The sequence below is a fragment of the Citrus sinensis genome, chromosome 5 (genome assembly GCF_022201045.2).
Source record: "Citrus sinensis cultivar Valencia sweet orange chromosome 5, DVS_A1.0, whole genome shotgun sequence".
Taxonomy (NCBI): domain Eukaryota; kingdom Viridiplantae; phylum Streptophyta; class Magnoliopsida; order Sapindales; family Rutaceae; genus Citrus; species Citrus sinensis.
In genome coordinates, this window is record NC_068560.1 from 1,696,721 (window position 1) to 1,709,869 (window position 13,149).

The following is a 13,149-nucleotide window of genomic DNA, read 5'->3' on the forward strand; positions in this document are numbered from 1 at the left end:
ACAAGAACAAGACATGGGAACTTGTACCACTACCACGTGGAAGAAAAGCCATTGGAAACAAATGGGTCTACAAGATCAAACGTGATGGCAATGACCAAGTGGAGCGGTATCGTGCGAGACTGGTAGTGAAAGGATATGCTCAGAAAGAAGGTATTGACTTCAACGAGATATTTTCTCCGGTGGTTCGACTCACAACAGTCAGAGTAGTCTTGGCAATGTGTGCTACATTTGACTTACATCTAGAGCAGTTAGATGTGAAAACTGCATTTCTTCATGGAGAACTTGAAGAAGAAATATATATGCTCCAACCAGAAGGTTTTACAGAAACAGGAAAGGAGAACTTGGTTTGCAGGTTGAACAAATCTCTATACGGTCTCAAACAGGCGCCGAGGTGTTGGTATAAGAGATTTGATTCCTTCATTATGAGCCTTGGATACAACAGACTCAGTTCAGACCATTGTGCATATTACAAGAGGTTTGAAGATAATGATTTCATCATTTTGCTGTTGTATGTGGATGACATGTTGGTAGCAGGTCCCAACAAAGATCGAATCCAAGAATTGAAGGCACAGTTGGCTAGGGAGTTTGAAATGAAGGACTTGGGACCAGCAAACAAGATTCTAGGGATGCAAATTCACCGAGACAGAAATAACAGGAAGATTTGGCTTTCTCAGAAAAATTACTTGAAGAAAATCTTGCGGCGCTTCAACATGCAAGATTGTAAGTCAATTTCTACCCCACTTCCTGTTAATTTCAAATTATCCTCAAGTATGTGTCCTAGCAATGAAGCGGAGAGGAAGGAGATGTCTCGAGTACCGTATGCATCAGCAGTGGGAAGTTTAATGTTCGCTATGATATGTACAAGACCGGACATTGCACAAGCAGTGGGAGCAGTCAGTCGATACATGGCGAATCCTGGCGGAGAGCATTGGATAGCTGTGAAGAGGATTCTGAGATACATCAGAGGAACCTCAGATGTTGCATTATGTTATGGAGGATCAGAGTTTACTGTCAGGGGCTATGTGGATTCAGATTTTGCAGGAGACCTTGATAAAAGAAAATCCACTACTGGTTATGTGTTTGCACTTGCAGGAGCAGCTGTAAGCTGGGTTTCGAAACTGCAGACCGTTGTGGCTTTATCTACAACAGAAGCAGAGTACATGGCAGCTACACAAGCTCGCAAGGAAGCTATTTGGATACAAAGGTTATTGGAGGAGCTCGGACACGGACAAGAGAAAATTTCTGTATTTTGTGACAGTCAGAGTGCCTTGCACATTGCAAGGAATCCAGCCTTTCATTCCAGGACAAAGCACATAGGAGTTCAGTATCACTTCGTTCGTGAAGTAGTGGAAGATGGAAGTGTGGATTTACAGAAAATCCATACTAAGGAGAACCTAGCAGATGTTTTGACCAAGCCGATAAATACTGATAAGTTTGTCTGGAGTAGATCCTTTTGTGGCCTAGCAAAAACGTAGGCAACATGTTTATGGCGAAGAAGAAAGGATGATGTGGAGATTGATTGATTTTCAATCAAATCTCCAAGTGGGAGAAATGTCAAAGGCTGGTGGCCACAAAGCCAATTCAAGTTGGCTTTGACAAGCCGGCCAAAGAAAATGGTGATGCCGGCCAAAGAAAATGGTGCCATCCAAATGGAGAAAAAGAAGAAGTTGGCAACAACATTTGAAATATATACATATATATATTAATTTAATAGCCATTTTTTGGCTATAAAAGGAAGAGCTCCCTAATTCATTTTATTCCAATCTTGAGAGGCAATTTTTTGTAGAGAGAGTTGAGAGTTGAGAGAAGTAATTCTTGCAAGAGAAAATAATTTTGTGTGCTTAGTGATTTGAGAGTTTGGGTGTATTGGGGTTTTGGGTAGTGAGCTAAAATACTACAATACTTGTAACTCCTTTTCACTAGTATAATATTTCTTTCTGTCTTCGCCCGTGGACGTAGGCTAAAAGCCGAACCACGTAATTTCTGGTATTCTCTTTTGTGTTTGTTCTTTATTTTTCTATCAATTTTACTTTAGCTGCGTGTCTGCTTCACCCACCAATTTCCTAACACCACATTGGGCACTTCGGAATTACGTTGCATCTGTTAATTCAAAGAAATAGAACTTTTGTGTCAATCAAACTTACTTCATTAATATTCTTCAGCATTATGGTTAATGGCTTAGCAAATACATGAGTAAGGGTCACCCAAAATAAAACACCTTCTCTTGTATTAACCTTTGCTAGCCGTCGAAGTTAAAAAAATTTTTGAACAAGTAAAAGCAGTTCCAACTCAAAATCAATAGTACGCAATTGGGTTGTTTTAAATATTTCTGAATTTCAGTCTAAGTTGAATTGTTTAATTGTGTATGCACAAACTAGCTTTATCACTTCTTTTATATTGATACCCATAAATTTCAACCTTATTTTATGTTGATGCACAATCTAACTTAACAAAAAGAATATTCAAATTGTCACAAAATGTTTTAAAAAAAAAAATCATATACAGTAGTTAATTTTTCTTCTTCTTCACTCCTGTATCCAGCTCCATTCCCCTTTTTTTTTGCCGTTATGCTGCCCAGCTGTTAGGTTTTAATTACGCTAATCTAACGGTTGGGATTTGTAAATGAATAATGAAGTGATGTTCGGCTACTATCTGAGCCCATTGCATCAAATTGGTCTTGTGATTTTTTTCTCTTTGTTCTCTGTAACGCATGAGTAGTTCTGAAAATAACGAGAGAGAGAAAGTATCATCTTATTCCTTGTTAGTTTCTCCGTGTGAGCTCTGTAAAATTACTTTGAATCATAAATAAAACTCATTTTGGTCGATTCTCCCTTGGATGTAAGTTGTGCCTCATTGCACAGTTGAACCACGTAAACAGTGCTGGTTTCTGTGTGTGATTGTTTGTTAATCTTGCTTATTTCTTTTTTCCTAATGGCTGAAATCTTGCTTTAAGTTCTCAAGTCATCTATTGAGTTCATCGAGGTCATTCAATTGTTCATATGTAGCTGGTTTGATCTTGAACAGGGTCTTGGGCAGTGTTTTGATGGCTTGATTAGCGGCTATCTTGACAGTACAATTGGTATCAGAACTAGTTCTTCAGATCAAGATCCAAGTATGGCTACATCAAAGATTGATCTCGAGAAGTTCAATGGAAAGAATGACTTTAATATACAAAACTTGTATCTAATGGCTTACATTTGGAGATGATGTAATAAAGTGCTTTTGATAAATTCGCCTCGTCGGTTTACTACTTCACTAACCATTAATCAGCAAATCCTCCTAGTGACCCTCAAACTCTTCTACGCAATTATAATAATTTCAGTTTTATATATACAAAAATAAACAGCTCTCAAATATGTTATTTGATAATGACAAACACAACAACTCACTCCAATAAATCTCGTAATAAATACATGGTCTCTATATTGCAAGTCTTTTTAGGACTCATTCAAAAAGAAAACTTAGGGAATGGCATTGCAAGAATATGGAATCAGAATAACAGTGATACAAAGAGAAAAAAAAGGGATGGTCTGATTGCTTTGTTTGCAAAATTATTGGTGCGGGGGTCTACTTCTTTTTGTTTCACTTTATCAATTAATTAGCGAAGCAAACATGTAATCATTTGAAAAAGGATCACTAGCACCAGCTTAGACATATTAATTTAGATGAAAATGTAGCGTTATTAAGTTATGAATTCATTAACTTGAGGTATTAATATTTACTAATGATGATGATTAATTTATTTAACTTGTCATAGTCTTCAATTAAGAATGAAGTGCAATCAATTTAGAATGAATGCAATCAATTTATGGAATATATATATATATATATTTTTTACTTTTTAAGATTTTAATTCTTAGGATTTCATTTTGCTCAGTTTCGATTATTGATGTTGTTGAAGAGGGCAATAAAAGCTAGTTAAATTTCATCAAAGGCTTGTATCTCATCTCACAAATTGGCAATGTAGACACTGCTGTCTTTGCATCTCAGGGAAGGATTAGGCTTGGCTGTGTCATTCACAAATCAGATGGTGGATTTTTGGCTGCAAGATGTGTTGGCAGGTTTGGAACATTTGGTCCGAGGGAGGCTGAAGCTCTTGGTATCCGGGAGGCTCTTAGCTGGCTAAAGGAGTACCAGCTTCCATGTGTTATTGTTGAGATGGACTGCCTTCAAGTTTTTCAAACTCTGACAGACGGTTTTTATGGACCCAATGGCTTTGACCTCATCATTGAGGATTGCAGAGAGTTATCTCGAGCTATAGGAGAAGTGAAATTCTCGTTTGTTCGTAGATCTGCGAATGTTGCTGCTCACTCTGTTCTGAGGGCAGGATATTCTATGATAGATTCTCGAGTGTGGAGTTTTGTTCCACCTCCATGGTTGCTAAATAATTTGTAATTCAATTTTTGCTTAATGAAATTCCTTTCAAAAAAAAAAATAATAAGGACGATTCAATATAAGTAAATAGGACAATAATACTTTTGACATTCATGTAGAGCGCACACATTCATGTAAAATTCTTAAACCTTAATGTATAGAACACTCTTCATCAAAATTCATTTAAAAGCCTATTTCTTTGACTTAGATTTCGAGGAGGTTCTATGAGAATAACCAACTGCTGAAAAACAAATAAAAAAACCAAATACAAGTGTAGAATATTCTCATTAAATTTTTATTTTTTGCACAAACATGGCCTGCATATATACACAAATAACTGCTCTACGAATATGTAGAAGCAATCTCAATTGTCCAATTTTTTTTTCAAATTTTAACGAATATAAATTTTTTATGTTGGATAACTATGGAAAATAAGATTAGGAAAATGATATTATCAACAAATAGGGAAAGCAAAGGCGGTTAATATTGGTGCGACGAATATTTTTATGGGTGTACTAAGAAAAATAAAGATAATAAAAGGAATGCTATTGGTAACATCAATAGCATTCTTTCATATGATGCACAAATTACCTTTATCACTTCTTTCATATAAATACTCATAAATTTTACCTAAATTATCAAAAAAAAAAGAAGAAAAAAAATCATATAGTTAATTTTTCTTCTTCTTTACTCCATTATTCAATAGGAGTATAATAAACTAGGAGAAAAGAGAAATTAAGGAGAAAATTAGGGTGATTACTGCAATGAAAAGAACTCAGGCAAGTGCTTATTTCAGATACATGCGTGGCATTCATTAATTTGACCAAAAATAAATGAATTTATTTGTATTTTAATCAAAATCGAGGGACATCAACAAAATTTTTCCACTCCAGGTATTTATCATTTTCTCGTTAAGAAAAAAAAATTGCATAAAATTAAGAAACCAGTAGTCACTGAACGGGAGAAACAGAGTGAAGAAGAAACCCTAGCAACAATCCTAGAAGAAGAAGAATATGATGATGAAGATACGGCCATGCCCAACGTTAAGCACAACCCTAAAACAAAAACAAAAGACAACTCTTTGGACCCGAGCGATGCCTCTGACTCCGACTCGGATTCTAACTCAGAAGACGAAGCAAAACAGAACATTGAGCTTCAAAACTAGAGTATCAGCTGTCCAATGAACCTTCCAATTACGACACCCATGTTCAAGTAACTTCAATTCGCATACTTGTTCAGTGATTTTGTGGATACTCATTTACTTGTTGTTTCTTAATTGGGTTGCGATAAAAATGGCTTTTTTTTCTTCAGTATATAAAGGTTTTGAGAAAAATGGGTGAGATAGAGAAGCTAAGACAAGCTAGGGAAGCGATGAAAGAGATTTTTTCCATTGACTCCTGCTAGGTGGCAAGAATGGGCGAGAGATGAAGCCTCTATTTCAACTGGGTATCTGTCATTTCCTTTTTGCAGTGGTTTTCGATTTTTTGAACAAATATTTTTTTCGCTTAGAGATATAGATGTTTATGTTCATTATTTGCTAATGTAAAAAGGAACAAAACCTGCTTAAAAGGTATTAAAGAAAGAAAAAGAGAACCAATTTGAAGAAGGGGATACTTATAGTGGGAGTTCTATTCTTTGGGGTTTAATTGATGGGAGAAGAAACACCTTATATGTTTACAGAATTAGACATTCGATCGTTGAGTTAGTTGAGGAAGATATTTAATCACAATGTATGATGTTGTTTGTGTTGGCCTCAGCTAATTGTTAAGATTTCATACTTTCATTCAACAATGCAATAGACTTTGGTTGGGTCCACCTTAGTTGGGTGTTCTGAGGAACCAATGAGTGTCTTGAGAAAACTTGGGTGGAGTGTGGATCATTTTCAGGATTCCGTTTCCAAGAAAGCAAAAACGAAGTCGGAGTCGTAGTTTAAATTAATTTATGTTTTTGTCTTTTTCTGTGAGCCCAGTGAGCTTTTGTTTTCACTTTGTTCTCTTTTGCTTCTTTCCCTCCTTTTCCTGTTGTTTCTTGACAATCAAGCAGATCAGGATTAAGTGTTTACTTTTGGTGTAATTATTCACCCTAACTCGAATAATACATAGTTTTAGTGCTATCAAAATAGGAAGTGAATTAATATCTGAAGCTAACTTGGGAGTGGAATGTGTGTTAGTAAAAATATGCTATTATGGTAGATAGAATTTGCATTTTAGGTAAGACAAATAATTACCGCTGTTAATTTATTTCAATAAGTTCGTACATCATTCGATAATAAGTCGAAGATTTTAATGGTTTTGTTTCCTGAAAATTTGTCATCAGTGCATGGACAAAGTTCAATGGATGAACTTCTCTTAGTTAATTCGAGTTCTGTAAGAAACACTAATCTTGCTCTGTACTTTGGAGTATTTTAATAATTGATGTTAAGATTTGCTAATGTGAAAAGGAAGAAAACCTGCTTAAAGGTATTAATGAAAGATAAAGAGAACCAATTTGGAGAAGGGAATCCTTATAGTGGGAGTTCTATTCTTTGGGGTTTAATTGATGGGAGAAGAAACAGCTTATATGTTTACAGACATAGACATTTGATTGCTGAGTTAGCTGAGGAAGACAATTAATCACAATGTTTGATGTTGTTTCTGTTGGCCTCAGCTAATTGTTAAGATTTCATACTTTTTTCTGGTTTTTCATAACTGTGACCTAAAACTTAATGTATACTTTGATAATTACATAATCGGCTTCTTGCTGATATTTGGCTTTAATTTGTAGACCTGAGGCTCTTTTGGGAGTTGGGAAGATTTACGAAAGAGGAGTTTCTGATTAGCTGGTTTGTTCTCTTTATGCCTACAGAATTTGAGTTCACTGGTAAGCTTGATTCACCTTGTTTTGATTTACTACCAAGAGGTGTTAACAGTTCATCATGCACAAAAAGAGGTGGGGAAAAAAAGAAATCTTCTTGCTAGATTCATAAATTTAATAGTTGAATCATTTTCAACCAAAGAAATGTGCTGAAGAGCAGCATTTTCGTTTATATCAGAGTTCAATTGCATCTTATATCATCTGTTTCCATCTCCTTTGTGGTAAATAAAGTCCTTGATGATGACAATAAGAATCACAGAAGAAGTTGTTAATTTCATATCTGGAGATTTTCATCATAGTAGTTCATTGAAAGTGAAGACAGCTGAGTATTGCTTTTTCTGATGCAGTCTGTCCCTCTTTGGTGTGTTTATTTGAAATTTGCGCAAGAATATGATCCATCTATACGAGAATGTGCCTAATAAAATATCACAAAGGTGCCTAATACAGTGAAATTAACATATTCAGCTCATGAGATTGCCATTATATATATTGAAAAAGAAATTAATATAAGAAACTGAAAATTAATTGACACTGGATCAAATTGGATTGTTAGTTGTTAATTATGATGGGAATATAATCTTGGTCTTTTAATTATCATCTAGGTAATGCATGTGCACTTTCATTTGTGAGAGAGAAAATATTTGACAATCACAAAAACAACAACAATTCACTCCCATAAACAACATAATAGATACATGGTCTATATTGCAAGTCTTTTTATGATTTTAATTAAAAGAGAAAATGCAAAGGACATATTATATATAATTGAATGTTCTCCTTGATAATTGGTCAAAATAACACCAATCTGGCTAACTAATACAATCATCATAATTATCCGATTTTCATTTTAATTATGTCCAATCATGCTAATTTAATAAAGAACACGGAATACATGAGTATTTATATGTTCAACAACTTTGGCTGAGTATTAAAAATATAAAAGCTGCATTTTTGCTTTGTGTTACTGTAGGACATGACCATATTATGTTGCATTTGTCAGAAAACTGAAAATTATCGAAAAGGATCCTAAAAGAGATGTGTTGAATTGTGAGCTTAAAAATGAGTTTTAGAAGTTTCTGACATGTCGGTTTGTATCCTTGATTGTGCATGCCCTGTTGGTTTCTGGATGAAACAGGAGAATATGACATCTGTGTATTGTCTTTTACTTGCAGTAAGTGAATCACATGTTCTTCACATGATTTGACATACTTTATACGGATTTAGCAGTTGTTTTGGTCACTTATTGACTGACCGTTGTAAGGCGGGAAAATTCTGGGTTTCTTACAACAAACCCAGAAGGCAGCTGGTGAGTGGGAGATGTTTCTAGCTTCTTCATGATCTGTATATATAGTCTTAGAGGCTATAGTTGAGCCATATGAAAAGCTTGTAACTCCTTAATGTTTGTAGCTTGTTCTTGGTAATTGCTTTGACGAGGGAAGTGAGCTAAAATGATATCAACTTTTATTTATGGACAGGTTAAGAAAATTTTTGAGTTCCTGAAAAATGGCTTCCATGAGATCAGCAGTTCTTTGGATTTATCTTTCGAATATGATTTGGTTGCTGATGAGAAAATTCCATTCCTAGCTTATCTTGCCAGTGTTCTAAAGGAGCATTCCTTTCTCCCATATGAGCCACCAGCTGGAAGCAAAAGATTCAGGAATCTGATTGCTGACTTCATGAAAATGTACCACCATATTCCACTAAATGCTGATGTGAGAAAACCTTCACCACTCATCTGTTTTTTTACTTCTCTAGACAAGTAATTTTGTTATTTTTTGTTCTCAATATGTAGAGCTCTATGGACCAATTGCTTGTCTTTTGTTATCCTCATTAGAATTTCTTTAGACTACTTCCACTTCATGCTATTTGTGATAAGTTGTATTGTTTTTGTGGTCTTTCTTATGTCTGTTGGACAAATACTGTAATATGAAATTTTATCTAATGGTGTCCTTTATTCCTTTTGCATCCTGTCCCCTCTAGTAGTTAAATGTATTTTTGGATTTGTCAATTTATTTGATTTGATGAAATCTTGATTCTCATGTTATCTATCTGTTTATCCAACTTGACCAGGGAATGTGTTGTTGATGTGAGTTACGCTGCACGTGCTTGTTATTCATCTAGTCCTTTTATGTAAACATACGTGTTTGGATGTACTCGTATATATACTGGACCCGAGATATTTGCACCTGACCTACTTATTGATGTACATGTAAAATGAAGGTCTTTTGGAATTATAACAGTTTTGATGAATCTGAATTATATACTGGAATTATATACTGGACCCGAGATAATAATAATCACACTCCAATTCATAAGGATAATCCTCGTGTCATATTAATGTGTTAATACGAAGGTCTTTTGGAATTATAACAGTTTTAATGAATCTGAATATTCAATAACTGATAAATTGTATTTATTAAAATTAATGGTAATGGCACAGAAACAATTAATTCAAGAACTCGCCTATAGTGTATTAATTTAAAATAATTTTTTAATGCAGTCCAGTCATTATGTGTTTAATTAGCAATTGAAAACTACATAACATAATAACGTTGTTGCTGATGAGGCAGCTGGTAATTCTTTTGGTGCAGATATTAAGGCCACTAAAGCTGAAACGTAATGAGAGAAATATAATGTGTTTGCTTAGTTTGCTTTTCCCTTTTTCATATTTGTTTTTCATATTTAATTGGCTTTGTCGTGGGGTACTATTTTCTCTTTTCATTTTTTATAATTTCAATTTCATCGTATGTATATGTCAATATGTGTGTGTATATAGACACACGCTCGCATACACAAAATGTAAATAATTTTCAAATATTAAACATTTAAAATAGTCAAGCATATTAACAATTTACAATTTAGATTATACGTAGACGAAATAATGGTAACAACAATAAAGTGCGTTTTATAAATCTTGGTCCTACAATAGTAAAAGAATTAATGAGCTTGGTTTTTATTAATAAAAATTAAAAACAAATCTTTTTCTCCAGAACTTATTATGAATTTTAAGGAGGGGAAAAAAAAAGTCTTACTCCGATTCATAAAGATATTCCTTCTTCTTTTAAATTTGATGTGTTAATACGAAGATTCATTCCAATTATAACAGTTTTTCAATAACTGATAAATTGTATTTATAAATATTAATGGCAATGGCACAGAAACTATTAAGTTAAACTAAACAATTTTGTAATACAGTCCAGTCCTTGTGTGTTAATATTGTTACTAATGAGGCAGCTAGTAATCCCTTTGGTGTAAATAATTAACTTTCATATGCACAATATTTAAAATAATCACCAAACAACAATTCACAAGTTACATTACACATAGACGAAATAATACTAATCTAGCAAATTCAATCATAATAATTTGATTTTAATTATATTAATTATTTCCAATCATGCTATTTTTAAAAAAGAACACTCCAGTGTTTATATATCCAACAGGTAAAATTTCAAAACAATATTTGCCAAAGTCTGATGAAGAGAAGATACACACGCACATATATAACCGTACAGCAAAAGGATAAATAAAAGAAAATGAAGTTTCAACAGCTGAATAATGCATTTTATTGTTTAATTAAAAAATTCGAAAACTCTTTGGCCTTATATACATGATAAAGATTCACCGACGCCGAACCATATTAATTTAAATTAGTTTTCAACTGAGATTTGAATTTTGAAATTACATACAAAAACACGCCCATTTTTTTTAAAATACTAATAATAAAATATTTCATTTTTCATCTATTACAACAAGAGGCATAATCGCAAAAGTGAAAAATATTTCATTTAACAAGTCCCAATATTGTCCTCTAGCCTTTCTGCACTTCTCTGCTATCAACGGACAACTCTAGATCCATAATCGCAAAAGTGAGGAAGGCAATCATCCTCTGTTCAATTATCAAAAACTCCTTTTACCATCCATTTGAACATACACAAACACGCCCAATTTGAAAAAAAAAGGTAGTAATTATACAATATTTCAATCGTCCACTGTTTAGTCACCAAAAACCAATTTACCATCAATTTCAACGCCTAATTTGAAAAAAGAAAATACTAATAATAATAAAATATTCCAGTTGTCCATCCTTTGCTGAATAATGCAAACCCGTTACGTTATTCTACCATTTCTTAAATTTAAAGCATTCCACCATTTAATTAAAAAATTCGAAAACCCATTATATACAATACAAAAAGCCCACCGACACCAAACCATATTAATTTAAAATAGTTTTCAATTGAGATTTGAATTTTAAAATTACATACACAAACACACCCGATTTTAAAAAAAATAATAATAACACTAACAATAAAATATTTCAGCCATCCTCTGTTCAGTTATCAAAAACCCATTTCCAATCTATTACAACATAAGGTATATGGGTTAACAAGTCCCAATATTGTCCTCCATCCTTTCTGCACTTCTCTTCTATCAGCGGGCATCCCTCGATCCATAATAGCAAAAGTGAGGAAGGCAGGCCCTTCTCCGGAAAGTATTTGAGCTTGGGACAATTATAGAGACCCAATGAAGTGAGGTTTTGAAGATCAACAATTGAAGAAGATAGGTGTTCCAGATTTGGAAAATCTTCAATCCACAGAGATGTTAGAGAGGCAGGAAGAGGAAGCGCGGTCCCTAATCTTTTGTCTTCTAGTGGAAATGACACCATGTCGTCATCGCATCCTCCGATTTTAAGATGTCCCAGAGAGGAGAATCTGTGAAATCCCCGGCCCCGCTCAATCATTGACTTCCAAATCTCCATATTACCCCAAATATCAAGTGAATGAAGGTTCGTGGGAAGGCCATCTTCTTCAAGGCTTGGAAGCTCACCTCCTATTGTTAATTCTTGAAGAGAGCTCAGATTGTGCAATCCCTTGGGTAAGGCCTCTAGTCTCTCACAATCATATATCCCCAGCCTCCTGAGTTTCGCACAAGGCAATCCCCCTTCGGGAAAGGACACCAGATTTCCACACTCCCTTATCCATATCTCTCGAAGCTGGTGGAGTTTATGTAAACCACTCGGTAAAATTTTCAGATTTTCACAATTATAAATACTGATTGTTTCAAGAGATGTGTTGTTGTCCAACCTTTCTGCTATTGACTCCAGCTTTGGACATCCATAAACATCAAGTACCTTAACAGACGAAGGTAGATTGCCAACTTCAAGGGACTCAAGCGTGGCAGGTAACTCGTATTTTGAAAATATACATGTCAGAGAGTCACAATTGAAAACAAACAACTCCTCGAGAAGAGATGAGGTGTACCTTCTGCCGCTGCTACACTGGATGCCCTCTTCCACTGTCAAAGTCCTTATATTATAGCAATCGCGGATCTGCAAATTCTTAAGGCTCGATGGTAGCTGGACAGCAGCAATATATGTCAACGAACGACAATGCTTAATACTCAAGATCTCGAGAGACGAATTGGTGTCGCACATCCATGCCTCTGGTAACGATTTCAGTGCATCACAATACCTAATCTCAATTTTCCTCAACTTGGAAGGCAGAGCAACCTCAGGAAAGGAAACAAGGGAACTGCAGTTGTAGATTTCTATCTCTCTCAAGGAACAGAGGCTGAGCGATGATTGTGGCAGCTTCACAAGGCCTTCGCATTCGCTCAATCTTAGATATTCGAGTCTGCATGACAACTCGCAGAGCTGCTGTTGTTGGTCTTTCTCTTCCTCCGCGACCAAGGATTGAATTTTGGGACAGCTGTCAATCGTCAGTCTTTTGAGAGAGCAAATGTCTTGCAGTAATTCGTTATGACTCTTCCATATATATGTTTCATTTTTAATATTTTTTATCTCCAATTCTTCCAGTTTTGGTATTCGCGACTTCAATGGCCCTGCGAGAAACACTTGATTTGATGTATCTCTACAAACCACTGAATTCTGTGAGCCGAGATGATCAGTTGTACTTCTCCACA

The 13,149-nt window shown here is 34.8% G+C and overlaps 2 long non-coding RNA genes across 3 annotated transcripts; both read left to right on the forward strand.

The window, feature by feature from the left end:
* Positions 1-5,296: 5,296 nt before the first annotated feature.
* Positions 5,297-9,195, forward strand: LOC127902571 (uncharacterized). Of its 2 annotated transcripts, XR_008054978.1 has the most exons (5): positions 5,298-5,586; positions 5,686-5,820; positions 7,138-7,661; positions 8,400-8,533; positions 8,703-9,195. It is a non-coding gene; the product is annotated as an uncharacterized LOC127902571 (long non-coding RNA). The 2 variants fall into 2 exon arrangements; XR_008054977.1 differs by having other exon boundaries at positions 5,297-5,586; positions 7,138-8,533.
* Positions 9,196-11,575: 2,380 nt separating this feature from the next.
* On the forward strand, positions 11,576-13,137 carry LOC127902574 (uncharacterized). The gene is made up of 2 exons (XR_008054989.1): positions 11,576-12,246; positions 12,332-13,137. It is a non-coding gene; the product is annotated as an uncharacterized LOC127902574 (long non-coding RNA).
* Positions 13,138-13,149: the final 12 nt, after the last annotated feature.